Here is a 26,229-nt window from a genome sequence, read left to right on the forward strand (position 1 = left end):
TAACACGCCGTATATCATAGCCTACAGTCTGTTAATTGCTTTGCTACCATTGTTATTATATAATTGCAATGAACAGCCCAAGGCTGCCAAGAACTGGTCTTCCAGCCTGATCATTACCATGTATGCAAACAGTAGTTCAGGAACATTTTCATGAATCGTCTGTAGATGTCTGAAAGGAAACCACAAACAAACTACAGGTCTAAAGAGCATTTTCAATAAATGTTCACAATTTTTAGTACAATGATAAGAAGAGGGGATCTTTGTTATGTTGTTTGGGTTTGAGTTTTCTAAAAAATATATTTATTTACTTTATGTGTATGGTTGTTTCACCTGCACATATGTACATGAGCCATGTGAGCTCCTAACACCTACAGAAGTCAGAAGAGGCTGTCGGATCCCCTAGAGCAGGAGTTACAGAGGTTACATCACCATGTGAACCACCTTGTGGGTGCTAGGAATCCATACCAGGTCCTCTGCAAGAGCAAAAACCAAGAGCTTTTAACCATAAGCCATCTCTTCGCCCCCAATTTGTTTGTTTGTTTGTTTAGAGACATGATTTTGTCACATAGCTCTGGCTAGCCAAAAACTTACTATGTAGCCCAGGCTGGCCTCAAACTTTAAAAGATGATACTGCTTCTGCCTTCCAGTGTTATAGGAGTGAGTCGTCACTCCTAGCCTTCTGATGAAGAGATTCTGTTTGTTGACAAAAGACTGCTCCCTGAAGGTTAAGTAGATTTCCACTTAACGTTTAAGAGACATAAAGATTTTCCTTAAGTTGTGTGATAGCAGGTCCTTTTCAAGAGGCTATGATTTTCTCTCGCACCGTGTTAACGATAAAAGCCACACTCGTTCATTCATGAAGAGGCTTCGCTGCAGCTCCTTAAGCCCCCAGCTCTCCTGCTCCTACCTGACTTAATTAACTGCAGCATCTCTGCATACTTCGTGCTGAAATTATACGATAGAGCAGAATAAAACGGTTCTTACTTTTCCCTTTTCCCTTAGAAATAAACCCCTCAAGATTGTTAGAAAGTCAAACCGAAGTTTGCAGGGTATGTCTTGTAAACAAAGATAAATCATATTCACTTAAGGAGGAATTAGCCACCAGTCACTCTATTATCTCCTCAACACCTGCTTCAGGCTAGACCCTGCAGAAGGGGTGAGATCAAAATGACAAGACCTAGACGCTCCCAGTGGCTGTCACAATCCAGGGGCGGGGCGGGGGGGGGGGGGAGAAAACACAGCAGCACAGTTGTTGCTGGGGAAGATACGAGAGGAGGACCAAGAGCAAAGAGGAAGGGGCTGGCCCGCTTTGTATGACTGCAGACCCTGAGTGGCAGGAGCCGAGGCTCGCTGAGCGGCTATCACCTGCCCTTCTCAGTCTAAATATGTGCTGCATGATATTTATCCCATCTCCATAGCATCTCCGGAATATCTGATGATCAGGTCCAATTTAAAGGCAAGAAAACTAACAAGGGGTTAACGGACTTGCCTAAGGGCACAAACTCACCAATAGCTGTAGTTGATACTCTTTTCTTCCTTGCTATGATAAAACACCTAACAAAAGGAACTTGGGGAGGGAAGACTTTGTTTTGGTTTTGGCTCACAGTTTGGGAGGATTAGAGTCCATCATGGCAGGAAAACACAGCAAAAGCACGAGGTGGCTGATCATATTGTACCCACAGCCAGGAGGCAGCAAGTGATGAACAGATGCCCCCTTTTCCCTCTTCATTCCTTACGGGATCTCAGTCATGGGCTGCTGTTACTTATATTTACAGGAGAGCATGCCTTCTCTTTGCTAAACCTCTTTAGAAATGGGCACACACAGACACACACACTGACACACACACACACCTCTTGGGTGATTCTAAATTCAGTCAGGTTGGTACTGAAGATTAGCCATTACAACGGCAGAGCTTGAATTTTGCCCACCCTTAAATTTAATTCCATGCGGCATTTCAGCCAAATACTCCAGGAGAGCTGAGGACACCAGGGAAGAACTTCGAGAGAGCGACAATAAAGCTGCATTGAAGGAAGAGCCAGAATTCTCCAGGGGAGGGAGGTGAATCAGGACACCACAGTCAGTCCAGAAGACCTATGCAAACGTCTTTATTTGAGCAAAGACCTAAAGTTCTAAGGGCTGAGCCTAGTGGACAGGGAAGGAGAAGTTGGTTGTGGGGGAGGGATGAGGAACCAAAGTAAATGCAGCCTTAATGGTGAAGGCTATTGTGTCAACAATACCACACAGTGAACATCAGGATTATGGTTTGTATTCGAGCCTATAACAAAAGAGTCACCCTTAGAAGGTCTTTAACTTTTTTTTCCTCGTTACTGTAATGTGCAATTCCTAAAGAGACTGTTCCAGAATACATTTTGCTGTGGCTCTAATTGTATCCTCAAGGATTCTTCCATGCCGGCTGGGGTGACGGACATCACCTTGTGGAAGTTTCCTCTAAGCCCATCATCTATCCTCTATCCCTCAGGAGATCATAGTGACCTTTATCTTTTCCTGTCAGCCCCAAAGGATCCATCAATAGTCAAGATCTGCTCCTTCCAATCCACATCTCAACCTTAAGCCTTTGTCCACAGCCTCCTTCATTTCCCCGAGGTCACCATGTTGAATTCTCTCCTTTCCAGAAAGCCCCAACTCAACACCGCCCTCTTTCCTCCCTGGTCCAGATTCTATGTAACACTCGGTCTCTAAGCTTAACCGTTGCAAGCTATTTTTATTTAATTTGTTGAAAATTCTTTAAAGAGTCAAGAATTATAATGGAGGCACCTTTAACTCTTATCACTTTGGGCAAGTTCATGAGCTCGTTCCAACACTCACTTTCCCCACTGAAGATACAGTAAAGGTGCCTATTCCATCGGTTTTCCTGAAGATGAGTTAAAGCATGCAAAACCCTTAGCACCATGCCCGACCAAAGAAGGAACTCAATGCATCTCATTGCATGTGAGCCCAGGGAAAAACAACTGCAGCGCACACCTGCACATCACTGCTATTGCTATTTATAGTACGATGCAGTTATTTTCTTCCCTGATCTTAAGAGAGGTGGTACCCAATGGCTCTCTGCTGATGCACATATCTGGCCCTACTGCCTAACTTAAGAGATGTTCCACACCTATGATCTTAATGGATGGCTCAGCAGCATGAGCCAGCAGCTTCGTCCTTTTGAGACCCATTGCCTTTCCTGGCTTCCCCACCACTTCATCCTCCTGGTTTTCTTTCTGCCTCATTAAATAAACACATCTTTCCACTGCACTAAGGATTTCTACCTCATTAGCTGGAAAGTACAGAACTGCCTTTCCCCCTCCTTTCACTTCCCCTTTCTTCTCTTCCTATGCCCTCCCATCAAGTCCCCAGGTAATCCAGCTAGGCTTATGTCTTTCATGTCTTATGGATGAGGGGAACTCATGCATTTTTACACGTTTCTGGGCCCTTCAAGTCCCAAATCAAATGTTCAACTTCTCATTAAGCATCTCCTCTTGGGTACCTAATATATATATTTCACATATGAGGTTATTACAAAATCTTGACATTTGTCCCCCAGTCCAACCTGATCCACCTCTGGTCTTCGCATTAGTGAATAGCATCATTTCCTCCAATAACACAGAGATGAAGTCAAGCCACCAGGAAGAGCCAAGCCGTCTTTCCAAAATAGATTCCAGACCTGTCTTTTCTGTCTCTACACAGTAACGGTGGGGCAAGCTGCCATCATTTTGTTAGCAATACAGCTGCAGTGTCCACCTATGGGGCTTCCTCAAGCCATCACCCACACTGCAGCCTGAGACCTTTCTAAATCCCACCCATACCACCACCTCACACCAGATCAAAGCCTATTACAGAAAAACACTTTTTACATGACAGGTGAGGAAAACACCATCTTATAATCAAGTAACTTTCAAGGTTCTGTGGACAAGTCAGAAGCTAAAGTGACAGCCCCCACCACCACTTTCTTGGAGGCCCCACCACACTCTGTTCACAGTCCTGACACTTCCCGGACCAGCTAGATTGCTACACTTTGCTCAATTATAATAGCTCCTTATATCGATTCCGTTTGGCTTGGCGGAAAAACAGCCCAGAAGCCCAAGCCTGAAGTTATTTAATCAGCATCACTAGACCACGATTCCCGCTAGCACCAGCTCTGAGTGCTTAATACGGAGGATAATAAAATGCAATCTGCAAGATTCATTTATATTTTCATCGTGTCATCGGAAAACCAGAAGGTGCTGTTTATAGCCACAGATTGACAGAGCCGACAAAAGAAATCTAATTAAAAATACAGCTGACGCTTCAAAGAACTCTGGGAGCATGCCGCCCTCCGATGTAACCATTGCATGATCTGGACACAGAAAATGGGTCAATGCAGACACGTGTGCGTGGGTTCAGCCGACTGTGTTTGCACATTCTCAAGCTGTCCTTCCCTTTAAGAAAGGGCTGACAGAAGCTGCAGAGAAAGACAGACCACACACACACACACACACACACACACACACACACACACAATGAGTTCCACCAAAGCTGAACTCCTTAAGGACCGAGTAAAGAGGAAGACGAGTCCAGAAAGGAACTGGACCAGGGGGGTGCTGTGAACCAAGTATGTTGTCTTGTGTAAGCTCATGAAGCCATGGTTAATTTTCCCTGGGTACTGTGTTATTCCTTCAATAAACATTGCAGTTCTGGGCTAAATTTGGCAAACCTATCACATAGTTCTCAGCACAGTGAAGCAGACAGCCACCGAATCAGGCAGATCTGCGTGCAGAATCCAGGTTTGAAGCTCGCTTCATTCACTGGTGTCTAGTACAATGAATGCACCAGGTGCTTATAGGAACCTGTGTTACTCAGTTGTGGGAGGTCAGAATAGGGTGGATACTGCCCGGAGGGCATCTCATGTGTATGAAGTGGGTAAAATGCTAGTTCTCCCGTGGTTTTGTTTAGAAAGCTTCATATTTAAGAGAAAGGAAATCCATAGCTAGAGCCATCTGTATTCAGAAAGGCAACTCTGCCGAGGTCAGGGTTTGTGGGTGCTGAGCAGGAAATCAGATTAGGAAGCCAGTGAGAGAATCCCCATGCATACCGACAGAATTAAAGATCATAAAGGGACAGTCACACCAATTATGAAAAAAATACATTTTATAAGAAAATTAGACTTCTTAAAATATTTTTATAAAAAAGCCTTGCCATGAAGGAAAAAGGAAAGGTTGTTATTCATAAATATGAGACCTAAAAGTATCACGACAAAATACAATGTGTATCTCCTTGAAAGATAATGGCTAGAAAAAATCCCATGGGTGACAGCTGGGGAACAACTGAAGAATTCTGAATGTACACTGGCCGCCTAGGGACGCCGGTCATCACTGTCCACTCCGGAAGTGATAATGGCTACCTGGCTGATGTTCTTCTTTAGGCATGTGCTCCAATATTTAGAGGATAAAGGTAGCTTATACCTGTCATTTCTTTTGAAACCACTGAAAAATGCTGAGTGTCTTATGTATGCGTATGAGCTAAATGCAGAAAATGCCAGCTACCACTGAAATCTGAACGTTGGCACACGGGTTTCTTGGAGCCTACCCTCCACAATTCTTTCCTCCTCTCCTCTTTTCCTCCCTCCCTCACATTCTTCCTTTCTCTCTCTTTCTCCTTTCCTCTGCCTTTCTCTCTCCTCTCTCCCTCCCCCTCCCTTTCTCTCTCTTTTCTCCCTCCTCCACTCCCTTTCATATGTTTTAAAATGTTGACTAATAAATGCCATTCGGGTTCTAGTGTTGAGAAGAACATCAGCAGTCCAGACCAAGAGGTCATTCAGCAACCCATCCGGACCCTTCTCAATCGTCTCCAGGGGTGGATTTCATGTTTAAGGACAGTCATTTGCCAGCTGACTATCAGTCACCATATTATGTCCACTCGCTCCCTTGCTCACGACACAGAACTGGCCCTGCCGGCCATTGGCATGATGTTAGCAGTGACGATGGAGAGGAAGAAGGGGTCAGCCCTTGGCTTCCTGCTATTGGGCAAAGAACTAGAACTCGAGCCCCTGCCAAGTACACACAGTCCTGTAGCCATTGTAGAGCTGTCCAAAGAACTGATCAATTTCACTATTTGATATTCTAATAATGGAATAATTTTTAGCAAAGAATCCAAAGTAACCACAAAGCTGGTGGACATTGCCAGTACTCGGCAGAGAAAACGGCATCAAAGTCAAACCAGAGAACTGCTAGAATTCACCCAAACAACTTATTAGATTACCGAATGAAAATAAAACACGGTGACTGACTCAGAAGAAAAGCAGAGTAACGCAAGTAGCCTTTTTTTATTTCAGGACCGGCTAGAGGAACATGACGCCAAAGGACAGCTCCGCAGCGACCAGCTGAAGAGGAGGGAGGCTAGGGAGAGAGCGTGGCGGATAAAGTACAGCAAACACGAGGGAGCAGCTTTGATTCCCGGCACTCACGTAAAATGCCAGGCATGGGGGTGCATGCCCATAATTTCAGTGCTGAAGAAAAAGACAACTGGCTCCCTGGAGCTCACTAGCCAGCCAGCTTAACACAGTACACACATATATACATACATATACACATCATACAATATAAAAATCACACGCACATACAGCAGGAGACCAATTTTGAGAAAATAGGGAAGGATGGCAAAAGATACTTTCTAGGGGACAAGGATTCTATGTTTTTATTTGGGGTAGTCATCACAAGGCTGTTCACACTAAATCATTAACTAGGCTGTGTGTCTGTTCATGTGATTTTTCTATGCTTGTGCATTAGTTTATGTGACAATAATGAAATTCATGAGGCAGAACACTTTGCGAGGAAAAGATATTTATTTTGTCTCATGGCTCTAAGGGGCTGAATCTGCCATTGGCCTTCCTGTTGGGAGAGCCCCAAGGTGACAAAGGGTGACGAGCCATACTGCACCATGGCACCAACTGCTGACTCAGTGACCATGATCCGCCCTTGCCTACTGCCAATGTATTTTAAAATGAACAGCTGAATACTGGGCAAAGAAACCTGGAATGTGATTGACTCTGGGCTGATGTGATCACAGAGACTCTTAATCTCATGCTCTATTACTTTCTCTTTTGTTTGAATCACACGACTCTATATTATGCCTAGTCAGTATTCGGGAAGAAAGGGCCAAAGTCAAGGAAACGGGGCTCTATCCACAGTTCCAATGGGCTTCTGGTAAACTCTTCATTTCTCTAAAATTCCCCTGTAGATGTCACAGACTTTCATGAACCCACTGCCACCCCAGCCTCTTGCCTTTGAAATGACAGTGATGGCGATGTTATCTTCCACTAACTCACCAGGTCCTTAGCACCATGCACTGTGGTCACAACCACGCTGGCTGGTTATACAGATGAGACCCTGGACAAGGGCGGCCAGCAGAGGAGGTTCATTAGCTTCAGTCACCTTTGCCTAACCATGCAACCTCTCCTGAAACTCCTGTTTCCCTAATGCTTATTAAGCCACTGTGGGGACCCATAGGGTCTGTTCATGGTGAGAGATCTTTCTTCAGATATTCACAAAGTGCTCAATGGGTCATTGAGAGGCCCAGTGTAAGTGTTATCATTAGCCCTGCTGCAGGCTGAAGAGACTGAGCTATAGACCATTAAACAATCTGTCCAATTTCCTAGGGCTAGCATGAGGCAGAGGGTAGTAGGCAGGGCAGTCTGACTCCTGATCCATACTCCTAGCCATTAGGCTACGCCAATGAGCTGTAAACAAAAACCTGACTCTCTACTGCCCGTGTCAACTTCCCACACACACTGCCTTTTCCTCAAAGTGGGGAGTAAGAAAACAAATCCTGCATTCAGAAAAATACTAAAATATATGGATATTTAGCATTAATTTCCTCAACATCATAGGGTGATGAAATAACAAAAGGCTTTGAGGTGCTGCTAGATTTTTATCTCTGCCTTTAAAGAAATCATAACAGGAATCTAATAATCCATCTTGAATAAAGCTATACACAATTTGATCACCTCTGTAATGAAATAACCATTAATGGAGAGCACAGAGGAAGAGAAGGAAGGTGGGCAAGCTGCTTCATTTAATGTTTACAAAACAGGGTATCTCTCTACTCATCTGTCAATAGTTTTGTTGTTGTTGCTGCTGCTGCGGCTGCTGCTGTTTTTCAAGACAAGGTTTCTCTGTGTAGCCCTGGCTGTCCCGGAATTCTCTCTATTCCAGGCTAGCCTGGAACTTAGAGATCTGCCTGCCTCTGCCTCTGCCTCCCAAGGGCTGGGATTAAAAGTGTGTACCACCACCCAGCACTTCACTGGTTCTTAAACCTGCAAATAATGTATTATGGCAGGAAATCTGTTCTCCTGGCTGCTTTGTGATAAAAAAAATAGCAGTTGGTAATCCAAACCCACTGAGTCACCATCTATCACCAAGTCTCACTGAGCCAGCAGTGAGGTGTCAGGCACCCCAGTAAAAGCACCCATCTTGGCTTCCAGAAGCCAAGTGAATATAGATCCATCACTGAATTGGCTCCCCTTAACTCCATGACCAAATAATTCCCATGCCAAGGAGGTTCATCTATAGTCAGAAAGAACTATATGGCCACAATGTAGTATTATGTCACACCAGTGAAATTAAAGAGGACACAAGCAGTCCATGTTTAATGAACCTAATTGATGGGGTCTACCTCTAACTGACAAATAAATACTAGGACCTTGTACTCACACACCTGCTGTGGGATAATGCTCTTGTACACTATAAAGATGTGTCATTCAATGACTTTAATAAAATGCTGATTGGTCAGTAGTCAGGCAGGAAGTATAGGCAGGGCAACCAGACTAGGGAAATTCTGGGAAGAGAAAAGGCAGGGAAACACAGAGGAGGCAAGATGAGAGTGCCTCGCTGATAAAAGGTACCAGGCTAGTGGCTAAACATGGATGAGAATTATGGGTTAATTTAAGCTGTAAGAGCTACTTAATAATGAGCCTGAGCTAATAGGCCAAACATTTTATAATTAATATAAGCCTCTATGTATTTCTTTGGGACTGAAGAGCTGTGGGTCTGAGCAGGACAGAAGTCTCCATCTACACACACCACCATATATTTCACTAGATGGTAAAATCTTGTCAAAGAATTAAAGGGTAAGAGGTCTAAAAGGCCTAGAGTTATAAAGGGACCCAAGGGACACCTGACTGTATAGTTGAGAATCCACCATCTGAAATGACTCCAAATTCCAAACTTTTGTTGTTCCCAAAGGCACAATGAGAAACTTTCTCATTTGTTCTCATTGGATGGGTCATAGTCAAAACGTCGGCACACTAAAAATGCTGAATAAAATTACCTTAAAGCTATGCGTAAGTATGCATGAGATATATATGAATTTCATGTTTAGACTTGGGTCTCACACCCAAGATATCCCACTGAGTATATGTAGATATTCCAAATCTGAAAAAAAAAATGGAAGCAGTTCTCTCCCAAGCATTTCAGACATGGATGTACAACTTAAATCAAGCCTATGTGAGAGTTAGCCTTGGCCCCATGGTGTTCCACTAAACAGCAGCCTTCACAGAGGCTGGAGGACTCTGTAGAGCAGAGCAGTTGTCAACACCCATGATATAAACATTTCCACCACGGCTCAATTTAACCTTGGCATGATGGCACTGAGTTCAAAGCAGGAAAAATCTGTTCACAGGCCTCTCCCCAGCCCCATGAGCTGAGCCCAGAATCACACAATAAACCCACCACCTGTGTTCTCTACATCGCAGGACAAGGCGCTAACTTGTAAGTAACGTTCTGTCTGATAATTTCCGAAAAGCCACGACACTAAAGAAATTTACCCAGATAATGACTAAAAACAAAGCCCAGAACTATATAAACATCTAGACGCTTCTGAGTTTTAAAACACATTTATTCTGTCTCCAACATAGGAGAAACTTACAACAAAGCAAATAATTCTAGGGTGCACTGATATGGAACTGAGGAATTTGCAGGTAGTTAACCAGGTTATTAAAAAAAAATGAACGTTTGGAGAAAAAAGGCAAATACATTCTACTTCTAAGATAAAGGATTATACTATCTAAACTATATGCTTCTTATTACAGTGCTAGGCAGGTGAGGAGGACCAGTAAGGCTAGCCACACGCTGTTGGATGACACAGAGTGGGAGGGGATAGGGGAGAGGAGAGGAGGGTTTCTGTCTTCTCTGATAAACTGTTGCTCTCTGTCTCTGGTTGTGCTATGGTACACAAGGACAAGCCTAAAGCAAGCAAATAAACAGACCCAATACCTGAATGGACTCGGGTCTCACAGAACACACAACTCCCCACCTTTGCCCCCACCACTCCTGGCACTAGCAGCAGGCCCTTAGTGATCCACACTCACTGACGTTCACGGAGCTCTCCTCTTGCAGACCACAGGGACACACCATGGGGTGAAAGTGCAAAGGGAATACTGTTCTTCCCATCATGGCTTTAGGGAGATTAAATTCTTTTTCATAGCAATTGGCCTTCACACTGATTCTCTGCCTGCTTATGAGAAAAACTGCTTACAGAGGCATTTCCCAATGCCTGTTTTACAGGATCCCTGGGGACTGACAGATATTTGATGTGGAAAAAAAGGATCCATGGCCAAATAAGTTTGGGGAATGCTCTGTTTAATTTTTCAACTCAGTGCTGACAACCTGTTCATGAGATCTTCCAATGGCATGGAAAACAGTGTTTCCCAGCCTGTCGACCCCAGACCCCCAAGACCAGTCCTGGGATGGCTGAGGCGATCAGCTCAGGGACCTCTGGATACCTGCACAGCTAATGAACTCACAGCACGATGGGTAAAGAGGCCTCCATAGGTGCTGCAGGACCGCTATTGTTTTGGGCACATATAGCATCTGTGTTCAACGCAACATGCCATTGCTGAGTCTGAATGCTCCCTCAAAAGGTCATGCTGAAATTGAATCGCTATTCTGAGAATTTCTGGGAGTAGGATGTGTAGAAAGTAAACAGATTTAGAAGTGTCTTCTGTCATGAGTGTGTTAGTTACCTAAGCGTGGGCTTCTTAGGAGCCCTGCACACTCTCTCATCTGCTCTTTCCATGTCTGCATGTTCAATTGCCCGTATGTAGTGTAATGATACAGCAAGAGGGCCCACCAGACACAAGGACTGTGCACCTGGACCACCAAGTCTCCAGAGCAGTGAAAAGTCAATTTGTTCTTTCTATTTTCCCCAGTTCATGGAATTTCCCAGTCTAGGCATTCTGTCATTAAAGCAGAAAACAGACTAGGGTAGTCACCAACATTTAAAAACCAAAGAGCTGATACTGAAAACAACAGGTTCTGTCTGCCCTGAGCAAACAATCTCAAGGCATAAGGGACTTTTGAAAACTACACTGTGGGTACTGCGATAGCTCGAGGGACTGAGGCACTCGCTAACACACCTTATCAATCGGAGTCCAATCCCTGGACACACATGGTGAAAGGAAAAGAACTGTCTTCCTGCCAAGTTATCCTTTGACCGCCATACATGTTATGGCACAATAAATAAACTTGAAACACATACATCCCAGCTGGGCAGCGGTGGCACACGCCTTTAACCCCAGCACTCGGAAGACAGAGGCAGGCAGACCTCTGAGTTTGGGGACAGCCTGGTCTACAGAGTGCGTTCCAGGACAACCAGGACTACATAGAGAAACCCTGTCTTGAATTCCCTGCCCCCAAAAGCATACATCTCATGTAAGATAGCCAGTTTATAGTAAAGTTAAAGAGAGAAAACAATGAGATGTTCAAAGGCGTCCAACAGGCAACTGAGAGCGAGACAGTAGAGCGAAGTAGAACGAGGATTTGTGATAGGTGAGGCAGGAAGGGAACACACAAGCCAAGGAACAGTCCCGAGATGACATGGCTGAATCCATGTCATAGAACTCAGACCAAGGCTGCCTAACAATGCATGCACATGCACACACACATACACACATGCACGCAAGCACATACACATACCCACAGAATTTGGCTTTTCATTTGAAATGTAATTTAAAAACACAGCTGTCAGAGCACTGACGTTAGACACAGGTAGGTGAAGTCAATCTCTCTGGTAAATCTTAAGGAGGATAAACACAAGGTGCTTCTTGGGTATTTGACTGATTCCCTAAATGGTGTCCCTCAAAAGCCAGGTGCAAAAGTCATCAGAGCAATATCCTTACCAGCGTACAGATCTGGGGTAGCAGGGCCTCCCAGACACAGCAATCCAATTCAAAACTCATTCTGGAACTCTGGAGATCCTATTACTACAAGGCAGAAATAGACTTTCAAGGGCTTGCTTTGAAATATCAAGCATTGTTCTACCCAGAGTTTTCCACCATCCTAGAACATCTATTAAAAAAACAGTGCAGGGTGAGTCAGCTGCTACAAGAAAGCTGTGCCGTGGATGCAGGAGAGCCTCACCTCCCCACGATGGGGGGAGGGGAGAACAGAACGACAATGGTGAACAGGGCGGGTAGGCACTTGTAAATGATACACAAGGGTTTATTAAGGAAGAACTGGACTAGGGAGACGACTCGGGGATTAAAGCGCTAGCTGCTCCAGCATAAGGACCTGAGTTAGCATCCTCAGCATCCACATAAAAGCTGGGTATGGTGGTGTGCATCTATGCACAGGGGCAGACACACACAGAGCCCTAGAGCTCACAGGCTGGCCAGTCTAACTGAAACCAGGGCTCCAGATTCAGTGGGAGACCATGTCTCAACAATTAAGATGCAGAGAAATTGAGGGAGCTAGTGGACATCCACTTCTGGTCTCCACACATACACATGTGAGTGTACCTGCGCGCTTGGTGCACACACTTGCACACACACACAGAAGGTACTGCATGTGCTGGGGATGAAGTTCAGGAGCAGAGCGCTTCCTTAGCATGCATTAAGTGCTGGGTTCTATCTCCAGCACTGCAACTAAATAAATAGTACATAAATAAAATCATATGTAATTATATGCAACTATAAGTATTACATAAAATGTAAATAAAATTCTATATTTATGTGCATAAATTGAGTACCGGTTTACTTATTTCTGTTAGAATGGTTGTCTAGCATATACAAGGCCTGAGGTTTGAGTCTCCCCAAAAGTACTGAAGATGGAGTTAACACATGACGGAGAAAAATGCACTCATTCATCGGATTTAAAATCTATTGCTGTTGCACAATTTCTGTTGTTTCCCACATGATGCCTACTTCATTCATCTTAGCAACCTAACCTCCAAATTTAATTCTTTTCTTCCTATATGTCAATAGGTTGCTTTGGAAAGTCTGGCACCTTCGGACAAACACAACTTGAGTGCTGGAACCCCTGTGTCTTCACAGGCCTCTGCACCTCCCTTACACCTGGAAGTTTGAATCAGCTCTCTTCCTGAAGGAGGCCTTTCAACCCAGGGTCTCCTCCCCTTCCCCCTCCCTGCTCCCTTGGCCTCACCTACTCTTCTGTGCTGTTGGCCGCACCCGGGGATCCTGGTTCGGCCTTGATTTGGATGTTTTCCTAACATTTCCCACTGCCCACAGCCCAAGCTGCAACTTTTAGGCAGCCTCGCGGGTTGAGGAATCTGCTGTGCGAGCTTACAGCTTTTATGAATTCGCCACACAGATGTGCGCCTCTGCATGCATTCATGCCATGCGTCACATTCGGAATGTCTTTGCTCTTCATTCCTCTCCAGCTCCATATTCAAGTCTCTAGATACAAGTCACACAATATTTTCCTACGGCACATGGTCACCCAGCCAACCCGCCTCTTAGCAAACCAAATCACCTGTCCTTCCTAGAGCTTTCATTCTCTCACACACGCAATAAGGTAGCTCTTAACATCGGGAGATTTCGGCTGGATTGCTACTGTTAAAGTTTGGGAGACTCTTCAAAGGATTCTGGGTTGGGAGCTTGAGCACAATGCAATGTTGAGAAGCAGGGCTTTGGGGAAGTGATTGGATCTTGAGGACTCAGACCTAATCAATGCATTAATCCTCCGAAGGATTCATAAATGTATGGCATTGTTGGTGAAACTAGAAGATGAAGCCCCGTTGCAGGAGCGGGGCCCCTTGGGGGGTGCTGCTGAAGGAATGTCTTTCCTCACTTCCTCTATGTCCGAGCTACAACAAGATGACCAGCTATTTTCCTCCATGCTCCTCTTCTGCTGTGATGCCTCTGCCTTGCCACAGGGCGAGATGCCCTGGTGCTGGCCAATGATGGACTGAAACCTCATATCTTAAGCTAAACTCTTTCCTCCCTAAGTTTATCTCGGGCAATTTCCCTAGTGATGAAATGCTAACACAGACAAGTCCCTCAATCAGAAGACATAAACTTATAGCCCAAGGACTAGCTATGTGATTTGGGGAAAATACACCTGTGATGCAGAACTGTCTTTACCTGCTAAATGGTCGGGGGAGGAGGCAGGGAATCACAGCATTGACCTCACAGAGGAAAAAAAAAATGAGATTATGTATCTGAGTGCTAACTGGGATTGTACATGGCCAAGAGTATAATTTTTTAAAAGGTAATATGAATTACTGTTATTATTTATCTCTGTGCCCTGGGGTAGACCGAATCATTCATCAATTATTTACTGCACATATGACTGCGATGTCTGGCATTGTTCCAGGCAGCAGGGATGTGGTCCCGGAACCTGTGGCATGACATCCAGTAGCTAAGACACATAATAATATAGAGCCTGAAGTAGTGATGAGAGCTACGAATCAATCATGAGCAGGACATGGAGTGCTAGAGTGGACTTCTATTCGGGGTGTTTTATATTGGAAGAGCTTGTCTAAGGAATGACCGGCAGAGATCTGGGTGAATACAGGAAGCAACACTCCCTTGTATGGGAAGAACATTCTGAGTGGAGAGAAATGCAAATTCAGTGCCCATAGATGTATATGATCATGAACTGAATGGAAAAGCAAAAGGACAGGATGGCTGGAATGACACCAGTGCAAATGCCAATCAATACCTAGCCACCGGGGTCAGAGAGGCAGATGAGGTGTGTCTAGGTCACAATGTGCACTTTGGACTTTTCTTATACGGTACAAAGCCACTGAGAAGCAAGTTTTGAGCAGAGAAAGATATGGCTTGATTAGCAGTTTTTTAAAAACTGACTCTAGCCAACATATGGAGAATTGACTTTCAGGGAGGAGGAGAGAAATACCAGAGGGAGAAAGACCAATAAGGACAGAGTGTTGGACTGCAGGGGAAACAGTCAATGAGGAGTAAATAGATATACAGGTTTATTCTGAAACTAGAGGCTGAAGTATTTGCATGTAGACTGATGTGAGACATTAACCAGGAGAAGCACTCTTGTATTTTCCCACTGAAGAACAGGTTCATGCTTGTATAATCTATTAATGGAGAAGGCTTCAAGAGGAACAAATTTAGAAGGACATACTTTGTCACATTTCTTCCTATCAAGGCTGATAATGCCTAAGACATATCTCTTTGGCAACAATGAGCATGGGATGCACTAGGGAATACAGGAAGGGGCAGAGTTGAACACGGACACCTGAACGTGATCTCCACTAGATGAAACTATTCGTGTGGCGTCCAAGGACTGAACCTTGAGGGATAAGCAGCAACCCGGTCAGTGGGGAAAAAAAGATGGGCCAGCAAAGGAGAACAAGTTCTTGATGAGTTAAGAGGAGTTAATGAGATGAGAATGTTATGGAAGCGGGTGGGGAGAGAGAGACAGACAGACAGACACACACACACAGAGAGAGAGAGAGAGAGAGAGAGAGAGAGAGAGAGAGAGGGAGAGAGAGAGAGAGAGACAGAAACAGAGACAGAGACAGACCGAGACAGAGAATGATTTGAAAAGAGAACATAAATCCACGCTCTGATGAGGCAGGAAAGCTGTGTTGGATGTGAACTGAACGTTTTCTGTTGGGGTGGGGAAACCTTGACTCAAGCAACTTCTACAGAATGTGGGGATGAGAGGTAACTGAGCTATGTAGCAGAAAGTCAATTTAAAAAATACGGGTTAAGTAAGTTATAAGAGGTAGTTGGAGAAAGGCCTAAATTAAGGACAAGTTTTTATAATTAATAAGTAACCAGGCCATTATTTGTGGGCTTGTGGTCCGAGAATAGTCCAACAAGAAAGTTTGATACATAAGGGTACACAGGATGCGGGCGATGTCAGTGCAGGAAGACAGATCACAGACTACTTTGGGAAGCCATTAGTTGAGAATGAGAAATGGAGAATCAAGTTAGATGCTCAGGGGAAGAAGAGGGAGCAAGGGGTGGTGAGCTGATGCGGGCAGGAGACATGAATGGGCTGCCCACAGGATATTCTTCCTCCCACCTTTCAGCTCCTTTTCAAGAACCTCGACTGCTGTGTGGCTAGTGTGGGAGAATTGTCTGTATTCTGTCAATCATGTATTTTGATAAAACGCTGATTGGCCAGGCAGGAAGTATAGGTGGGTCAACCAGACAGGAAGTAGAGGCGGGGCAATGAGAATAGGATAAGGCTAGGGAGGAAGAAACTCGCTCGGCACTCCTGCGCAGATCACTGAAGAAGCAACATGTAAGCTGCCCCCGCTGGAAAAGGTACTGAGCCATTATGGCTAACATAGATCAGAATAATGGGTTAATATAAGTTATAAGAATTAACAAGAAGCCTGACCTAATGAGCCAATCAGTTTATAACCTTATGGAGTCCTGTGTGTAATTTCTCTTTGGGATTTGCCGGCTGTTGGGGTACCGGGCGGGACGGAAACCCCAACAAGCCGGCCCCTCATACTACATGTGGCTGTCATCTACCAGCACAAAACTCCTGGAATTGTGCTTTAAAGAGAAGACTAGCTACACATTTTACAAAAGTAGTAATTACACAATCCTAAAAAGGGCTGTTGAAACTTAAGGAAAGCTGTGTCCCCAGTCAGGCCTCAGGAACTGTGGAGAGTGCCCATGCCTGCAAGCATGGCTGGCAGCCCACACTCAGAGTCACCTTCATCTCTCATTTTGACAAGGACATGGGTGCACTGATTGATGGGACATTCCAGAGAAAGAACAACACTTCAGAGGCTTTGGAAATCTATTACTGGATTAAGGAGGGAGGCAGACAGCAGAGCAACAGACACAGATTGGTAGCGCAATTATGTATTCTGGAGGGATGCAAGAGCCCATTTTTCCATGAAGAGGGAGCACCATAGAAAAGAGCCGGCCATTCAAATGTATGGTTTTGTTTCCATTGTGAGGTGGTGGCTTAAAAATATTAGGGTTCCAATAAATACAACTTCCTGATTTCCCACCTAATAAAACAGATATCCTCAACCCATATGGATAGAATGGATGACCCTTACGTTTCCAAGTTCATTGGTACCCAGACTCATGATGTAGACTATTCTGTTTTCTGGTACAGACAAAAGTTAAACAATAATTATTGATCACTGACCTCCCACAAGCATCTCTCTCTTAGATGAGAACGTTGAGGACCAGGTTCTAGATCTGACTTCCCTTAGACAGGTAAGAGACGTATGAAGCTAAAGGGTAACATAACGGGCTCAAAGAGACCTTTATACACTCATACTCATGGCTGTGTGCTCACAGGAGCCAAAGGATGGACGGTGGATACTTTCAAACATATAGACTCATACAGTGACTAAGACTCAGTTTTGGAAGGAAATTCTGACATACGAGTCAATGTGCATGGACCACGAGGACACTGCAGTAAGCGAAATAGGCCAGTTAATAAAAGGACAAATACTGAGTGATCCCCCTCTTCAAACGAGACACCTAGATTAATCTAATTCATCGAGACAGAAGACAGGGTGGTGGTTGCTGGGAGCTAAGGGCGAAGGAATGAGGTCTTACTGTTATGAATACAGTTTCAGCTGGGACAAGAAGAGAGTTCTGTGGAGGGCTAGTGGTGATGGGCGCTCAGCAACATGCATGCTTCTGAAGACACTGAACCACGTATGGTGAACCACTGATGCCACTGAACCAAGTGTGCTGAACCACTGATGTTGCTGAATCACGTATGCTGAACCACTGATGCCACTGAACCATGTATGCTGAACCACTGATGCCACTGAACTAGGTATGCTGAACCACTGATGCCACTGAACTAGGTATGCTGAACCACTGATGCCACTGAACCACGGGCTTGAAAAATAAGTACACTTAAGTACACTTGATGTGTGCATTATCACAATGAAAGCTAATAATAATTTAAAAGGAACTTGACAGTATAATTTTCACACTTTGAAAATACGTATTGAGCAACATAAAGGATGACACAGGCACTCTACAAATGATAACAAAGGCATCTGAAATCAGAAGACTAAGGAAATGGCTCCATGGGGGAAGTGTGGGCAGAACAAGCAGAAGGACTTGGGTCTAGATCCCCAGCAGCCATACAAAAGATGGTTATAGGGTCGTGTATCTGTCATCCCTTTTCACCCCCAGCATGGTGAATAATAATAATAATAACAACAATAATAATAATATAATAATGCAAAGAGCAACAGACAAAGGCATTGCAACATCAGCATCAGATTTGCGTTTACGTTTACCGGCAAGCACATCCCAACACATGTACACACAACACAGAGAACTCCAAAGTATAAGAGAATGCAAATAATGGCTAGGAAATGAAACTAGGATTCCTTGCTCTGCAGTTGCTGACCAGGAGTGCAGTCATCCACAGAAAGGGTCTGCGAGCTTGAGAGTTTGAATGCACTAAAAGCCAGACATGGATCTCAGAAGGGACAAGAAGAGAGGCACTGCCACCACAAATTTCAAACTCCTGCGAGGTAGTGGAGACATCCTGGTCTTCCACCATGCCCCAGGAAGTATATCGACATTCCAGAGCATTCACTAATTCAATAAATGTTTATTCGGACTTACCACAAAAGGAGATTATGTTCAACACAAGAAACATGGCAGGGAGGCACAGGGCAAGAAGAGAGTAGGTTAGTACACAACTATAACACAGTGACTGTTGTGAGTTCCAGGGAGGAAGCTGACCTGTGTGTGGTGAACACAGAATAAGGAGATTTGATCGACGCCAGGGCCTAGATCTGAATTAGGAGGGAAGGAAAGCAGGGGAAAGAGAGGTGCTCGACGGAAGGCCAGGGGAGGAAATGTCTGCGGCAAATGAGTGGGGAGAAGGAGGGAGGCGTTCAGAGAGCAAGGAGAGCTCAACCTCCGCCTGGAGGAGACAGGCAAAAGCATGGCCAACTTCTGAAAAGAATGGGATGGCCTCAGCAGTGCTGGACAGGAGGTAACAGTATCTAATACTTGCTTCCGGAAGAAGATATAGCAAAGAAAAGGGTGAGGGTGGTGTGGGCAAGTGGTCTTGGGTAGTGAAGTCAGTGCACACTTCTGGGGAGACACTTGCTACACACAAGGCCATGGTCAGCAGCAGGTGTCTGTCAACTTAACTTGCAAATGCCCTTATCTGGATTCTAGCCACTGTTCACAGAAGAATGGTAGCAGGAAAGGCCATGCTCTCATATTCTCATTTTGAACCCTAAACACAAACCCTATAGCCTCTGCTACAGACTATGGCTGATCTATGAATGTGGGCGTGCCATAAAAATGGCGTTTGGGGGGATCACGATCATGACTGGATCTTAAACAGTTGAGACTTAAATACCCTGTTCAGATCTTCAAGCACTCGACAGAGTTTGGGGGAAAGAACATCATAGTGATGGGGTAGTGGGGAGACTGCCTGAGCTCCTCTGAGCTCATTCTCCTCGTATATAACTCCCTTTGGGACCTCCGGGAGGTAAGAAGTGTTGAAGCGGGGATGGCATGGCTCAGTTTCAGATGATCCAAGATCCTGGACCCTACCCAGGACCCCCAAGGCCATTAAGACCGGTGCCATGCTGAGGCCCAAAGCTGACTTTCCCATAACAGGGGTACCCATGAGAGACGGATGCCTGCTATTAAACTTGGGCGCACCGATTTCATGAAAGATGGAATTTCAATATAAACTCCAAAAAAAGTAAAAGGTCTATTTTAAATTTCCGGACAATTACAAGTGAGGCAAAACCCTGCTTTTTGCCAGCTGTTTCAGCTTTGGGGGGAGAAGAAAGCCAAACAGACGTTTTTCTTTCATGTTTCATCTCCAAGCCACATGCCAGCGAACACTGGTATTTACTCCAGTGTTAATAAAAGTAAATTACTTTGTGGTTTGGGGTCATTGGTATAAAACTTGTGGTCTTCTTGGTTTATGTTAAGCACAAAAGTTCAAAACTTCAAGACGCATCCAACACCAACTGATGGCTTACGTATGTTTCCCTGGGAGATTCAAAGCGTCTTCGCAGTTCACGTTTGAATTACTTCTGCTTTGCCAGGCCAAATGTCTCCTGACTCCTGGGAGGCTCATTCTCTCTTTTCTTCTATCCTTTGACCTTCGTGGGGGCAAAACATTTTTTTTTTCCTGAGCCATCCCCTGCACTGCCAGCTACTTGAGGAGAGAAGTCATACTGGAAAGTTCAGGAAAGCTTTCATCTCAACCTATTGGTCACCAACAGAGGTTTTCCAGAGAGACAGAATCTAACTAATCCTTCCTTACAGGTCCTTTTTATTTCTTAAAGCGTACAAGTCAACTGGGACCAACACAAAACAACTTGGAAAGAACATTCTAGAGCCCAATGTGCAGATGTCAAACATACAGCCAGCCCCTTCCCAAGCCCACCAAGCCCCCACACCAGATGTTGGGGCCGCTCACCAAGTTCAGCATTCTTTCCAGGCAGACTTTCTTTCCATCCCCCAGATGCTCTAGCCGACAGCTCTCTTTATAATTATTTATCACACAGAAAGAACTGTGCAGACCTGAGGCGGCAGCCCCTCAGCTACACTGGTCGGAACGCTAAAGCTACTGATTTAGACAGTCTCCTAGAACAATCCATCATGGCCTAGGTCCTGACGAAGGACCCTGGAGTGCACACCTCCATTTCATTAGGCCTGAACACTTTTCCCCTTTGTTTTTTTAAAGTAAAGCAACCAACCCAGCATGATGGCACATGCCTTTAATCCCAGCACTCAGGATCCAGGGACTAGACAGTCTCTGTGAGTTCCAGGACAGTCGGGGCTAAACAGTGAAAGCCCGTCTGAAACATGCACCTACATACAGAGACACATGCACGTACACAACTGAGACAAGCATTTGGGGCAGCATGTGAGCGGGACATGCCACACAAACTAATGTCCAGATAGTGGCTTTCTCAATCAAGTTCTACTTCATTTTTAATCCAGGTTAAACTAGGGGCTTTCCAGTTTAACACTGCCAGGTTTTCAAGAACCCAACAGATTCTCGTGGGTTCCAATGCAACTCCCAAAACAGCCCCGTGACGTTGTGTCTCTGCTCTCTGCCTTTCTGTGGAAAGCCGTCATGATAGTCTGGTCAACTGAGACTAGATTCCTTCGCTCATGATTGGAGGTAGCAATTATGTGTCGGGATGGGCAGGTGTCTCCTGCTCATCATGAAGGACTGGCTCCAGGATCCCTTGAACATTAAAATATGGGGGTGCTCCTGTCACTCACAGGAAGTGGTGTAGTTGCATATAGTTTGCATGCACCCTCCCATGTGTTTCCATCATTTCTAGGTTACTCACAATACTTGAGATACACACACTAGGTAAATACTCATTGCACTGTATTGTTTAGATACGGCTTTTAAGACATAAAAATCTTCACGTATTCAAGTAAGATGTGTCCTTCCTTCCAAAGTTTTTCCATCCACGTTCGGTTGAATTCAAAGATGTGAAGCCACAGACCTGGTGTGTCAGCTGTGCACCCAAAGGAAACCACACGCCTCAGCGTCTCAAAAACTATCTTTAATGCTCTTTTATGACTTTTTGTCTTTCTCTGTTTTTAAGTAGAAGACAGCCAAAGCTGTGTAACCCACATTGAACTAGACATCACACAAGCCAAAAATCTCTTTAGTTGCTCTTAAATAATCAAAGAAATGTCTGCATCTATTAGACTCCAAAGTGCCAGGACTGGAAAGAAGAGAGATGCAGTCAGCAGTATAGATCCTGGAACAAGAATTCTGAGCTGAGCCGGGCGCGGTGGCACACACCTGTAGTCCCAGCTACTCGGGAGGCTGAGACAGGAGGATCGCTTGAGTCCAGGAGTTCTGGGCTGTAGTGCGCTATGCCGATCGGGTGTCCGCACTAAGTTCAGCATCAATATGGTGACCTCCCGGGAGCGGGGGACCACCAGGTTGCCTAAGGAGGGGTGAACCAGCCCAGGTCGGAAACGGAGCAGGTCAAAACTCCCGTGCTGATCAGTAGTGGGATTGCGCCTGTGAATAGCCACTGCACTCCAGCCTGGGCAACACAGCGAGACCCCGTCTCTTAAAAAAAAAAAAAATTAAAAAAAAGTATTAAGAATTCTGAGCTGATAACTGTTCCAGCTGAGGGCCAGGCCTTCGTAAACACTCTGCCTCCTCTTCCTCATTCTCAAGCATGAGGTCAACATTACAGCCGAGTGCACAATTTGGTGACAACTCAACACATTCACAGGTGCTCACAAAGAGAAGGGGTGACATAGGACAGCTACTACGTACATGGTCAGTTATTACTATTTCCACAAAAGCATTCAGCAGATTGGTGCCAGGAAATTAGGAACAAGACCATTACTCAGAGATGACCGGCTTATTTAAAAGAAAAGAACCGAGACCAGCTCCCAGTTAGTCAAGTCCTAACTGAGGACAGTGGGAGGTTTACCTTGTTGCCTCTCCTTGTTATCACGCATGCCACTGTGGCACCGAACATCAGTCCACAACAAGTCCTACAAGGAAAAGGCAAAAGAACACACCTACTCACATTCATGAGAGATTACAAACCATCCAAAAGAGGCCTGAAGGATGGAGAGGAACCTAGGACCAAAGCTGACTGCAGGTTACACTGCTCTGGCTGAAGGTTGATGTGGAAGCAGAGGACACAGCCATGGCCTAGTATTGCGGGAGAATTATCTGTATTCTGTCAATCATGTATTTTAATAAAACGCTGATTGGCCAGACAAGAAGTATAGGTGGGTCAACCAGACAGGAAGTAGAGGCGGGGCGATGAAAACAGAAATATTCTGGGAAGCAGAAAGCTCCCTCTGCCATTCCTGCCCAGACCACCAAAGAGGCAACATGCAAGCTGTCACACTGAGAAAGGTACTAAGTCATGTGGCTAACATAGATAATGATAATGGATTAATATAAGTTACAAGGACTAATAAGAAGCCTGACCTAATGGGCCAATCAGTTTATAATCTTATGGAGTCCTGTGTGCAATTTTCTTTGGGGCTTGCAGGTTGTGGTGTACCGGGCAGGACAGAAACCCCAACAAGCCGGCCCTCATGTTACAGATGGCACCCAACGCCACTCTGTAAATGGAACAGTGGGCCGCTTCCCACTGCCTGCCCAGCTAGCTTTACCCGAAATAATTACACGGAAACTGTATTCTTTTAAACACTGCTTGGCCCATTAGTTTCAGCCTCTTATTGGCTAACTCACACATCTTGATTAACCCATTTTTATTTATCAGTGTAGCACCACGAGGTGGTGGCTTACCGGGAGGATTCTAACCTGAGGCTGTCTCGGAGAGGAGAGTCATGGCGACTGCCTCACTTTTCTTTTTCCCAGCATTTTATTCTGTCTACTCCACCCACCTATGTTCTGGCCTATCAGGCCAAGCAGTTTCTTTATTAATTAGCCAATGAAAGCAACAGAAATACATAAAACTCTCCTACATCAGCCTAGGCTCTCATGGAGCATCAAAACTAGCGGCTGAAAGGGGCGCACAGAAGCCTGCTAACAGCAATGGCGGCTTCCTTCAAATATGAGGTCATAAGCATCTCAGCTTTTCGGGTGTCATCATTAAAGCCACCTAACAACTTGAAATATTTAACTTGATTAAATATTAGCTTAAAGGTACAAGAAGAAAAATTACTCATATACTTTTATGGCTAACAAGCAGAAACAAAGAATGGCCAGTCAACATTCTTCCCACAAAGAACCCTCCTCTCCAACTTCTATAAGACGCATCTTTACAGTCCAGGCTTAGGTTTGGACTAGCCCTCCCCTAAAAACAAGAAGCCCTTCTGCTCCCTCAGTTCTGCCATCTCTTTCTCCCAACATTTCCTCTGTCCTCCAACCAGTTCACACTGAGCCCAAGCCTCCAGACTCACCAAAACTGTCTCCTCCCTCTGTTTTCATAGCCCGAAGAATAAGTTCATGGCGGCCAGCTTTATGCTCTTGCTAACCTGTGGACTGCATCTCTCTGTACCACTCGGTTCTTATTCCACCACATAATCAACTTCTTCTATTAAACTCCATCAGTTGAAAACCCTAGACCAGGATGGATTAAAATTCACTGAAGTCTCAAGTTCATGATCCTTTTGCCTCAACCTCCCAAGGGCCGAGGTTACAGACGTGGCATTACACCCAGTCCTACGTATGACTTCTGTTTTCCTGGTCAAACACTAACTGATACATCCTAACTAAAATCTACACTTTACCACTGACCTAATTATTTGCCCAAAACCACACTAGTGGTAGCTGCCATCGTGAAGACAGTCATGGTCACCACTGTCAATCACAAAACAATATATGGTACAGGTAGGATGTCTCCGTAGTTTCTCTAGTTTCCATCCCATTTCTGTGATAAAAACACTCTGACTGGAAACGACTTATGAGAGAAGAGGCTTGATTTGGATTTCCCTTCCAAGTCACAGTCCATCGCTGAGGGAAACCAGAGCAGGAATTTAAGCAAGAACCTGAAGCAGAAACTATGGAGGGATGAGCTTACTGGCTCATTCACAGGCTCGTGTTTAGCTATAGAGGCCATGACACCACCAAAGTGGGTTTGGATCCCTTAGAGATATCAACTGATAATCAAGACAGTCTCTGGCAGACCTGCCCGCAGGCCCATCTGATCTGGACGGTTCCTCAATTGACACTCATCTTATGTGATTCCAGGCTGTGTCTAGGACAGTAGGTAAGGCTGCTTGCTGCCAAGCCTAGCAAGCTGAGTTCAATCGCCAGAACTCAGACAACAGAAGGCAAGAACCAGCCCCACCTGTTGTCCTCTGACTTCCACACAATGAGGCATGCACACGTAGATACACACACACAAATAAATAAATAAATAATGATGATGTATGATATAAATCATGTATGTTAAATACTTTATTGATATCCCAGGTAGAGAATATACTTTCTGCCATACATTACGACCTAGAGGGAGGAATCACATAAAGTATACCATACATTATTATTTGGTTCATCACATATTATTGTAACTGGGATTCATGAGATACAGAGAACCACGTACGCCAGCTACACAGACACTCAAAAGCTTAGTTAGGTGCCTCAAGAGGTCAAGCAAGGTCATGCAAACCCCTTCCACCCAAGCACACTAACCCAGGCTGCCAACCACTCCCTGTCGTCTCTGGAAGAGGCTCCACTTTAGCCCCCTTTTCACTCTTGGCTCCTTTCTCCTTGCCGTATCCCAGATAAACTATCTGATGCTTCTTTCACATATGTGACGGCTCCCATTGAATGCCTTTCGAGGTCTGTTTAGTGTGGGATTTGGTCTTAATCTCCACACACTAAATGTTTATCGCTTGCCTAAAGCTTCTGAAGTGCGGTTCTAGCTCCTTTTTTTGGAGCTCCCTGTTCCAGAAGTTCTTGCTCACTCACCCACTGCTTGAGCAGTTATGCTCAACTTGAGTTGAGTTGAGACTCAACTGCTTGAGTCTAGTTATGGTATTTTAATACTTTTGCTAAATTATGAGGTCCTCGAGAGCAAAGACAGTACTTTAAAAATTTTGTTTTTAAGCCTCCCATCAGCGTCTGAGTGGCTTTTGCATATCATTTAGATGACTTGCAGATATTCATTAAATCCATTTCTATAACTCTCTACAGATGCTTTGTCACGTGACTGCTTGGAAGAAACGGAATTCTCTACCTTCTCCCCGGTGATGAACAGGACCCTTGAGCCAAACTGTCTGACCGCTGTGTTAACTGCTGCACTTCACTGTATGGGTCAGGGCCCTGGGCCATGTTTCCTCAGTAAAACCAAACTAATAAAACTACCTGTTCTACATTGCCACTGGGGCACTTAAAAGTTCCCAGTAAACATTTTTAGTTCTTATTAATATGACGTCATTCTCCAACCAAAGCTACACTGTGCCTGGCTGATCATTTTCTCTAGGTCTGGGGTGACAGTCTCTGAGCCATAACATCCCTCAGGGGCTCCTTCCTGTCTCCACAAAACAGTGTCAGCTAATAAAGTAAGGTGGTCCA

The 26,229-nt window shown here is 44.9% G+C and overlaps 1 protein-coding gene and 1 non-coding gene across 14 annotated transcripts in view; one reads left to right on the forward strand and one right to left on the reverse strand.

The window, feature by feature from the left end:
• LOC125387582 (LIM and calponin homology domains-containing protein 1) overlaps window positions 1-26,229 on the reverse strand; it is a 317,590-nt gene that overhangs the window by 199,297 nt on the left and 92,064 nt on the right. The gene's annotated exons all lie outside the window — the stretch shown is intronic.
• On the forward strand, window positions 21,988-22,287 carry LOC146893837 (signal recognition particle RNA). The gene has a single exon (XR_015002905.1).

This window comes from Myodes glareolus, chromosome 8, assembly GCF_982192425.1.
Source record: "Myodes glareolus chromosome 8, mMyoGla1.1, whole genome shotgun sequence".
NCBI lineage: Eukaryota > Metazoa > Chordata > Mammalia > Rodentia > Cricetidae > Myodes > Myodes glareolus.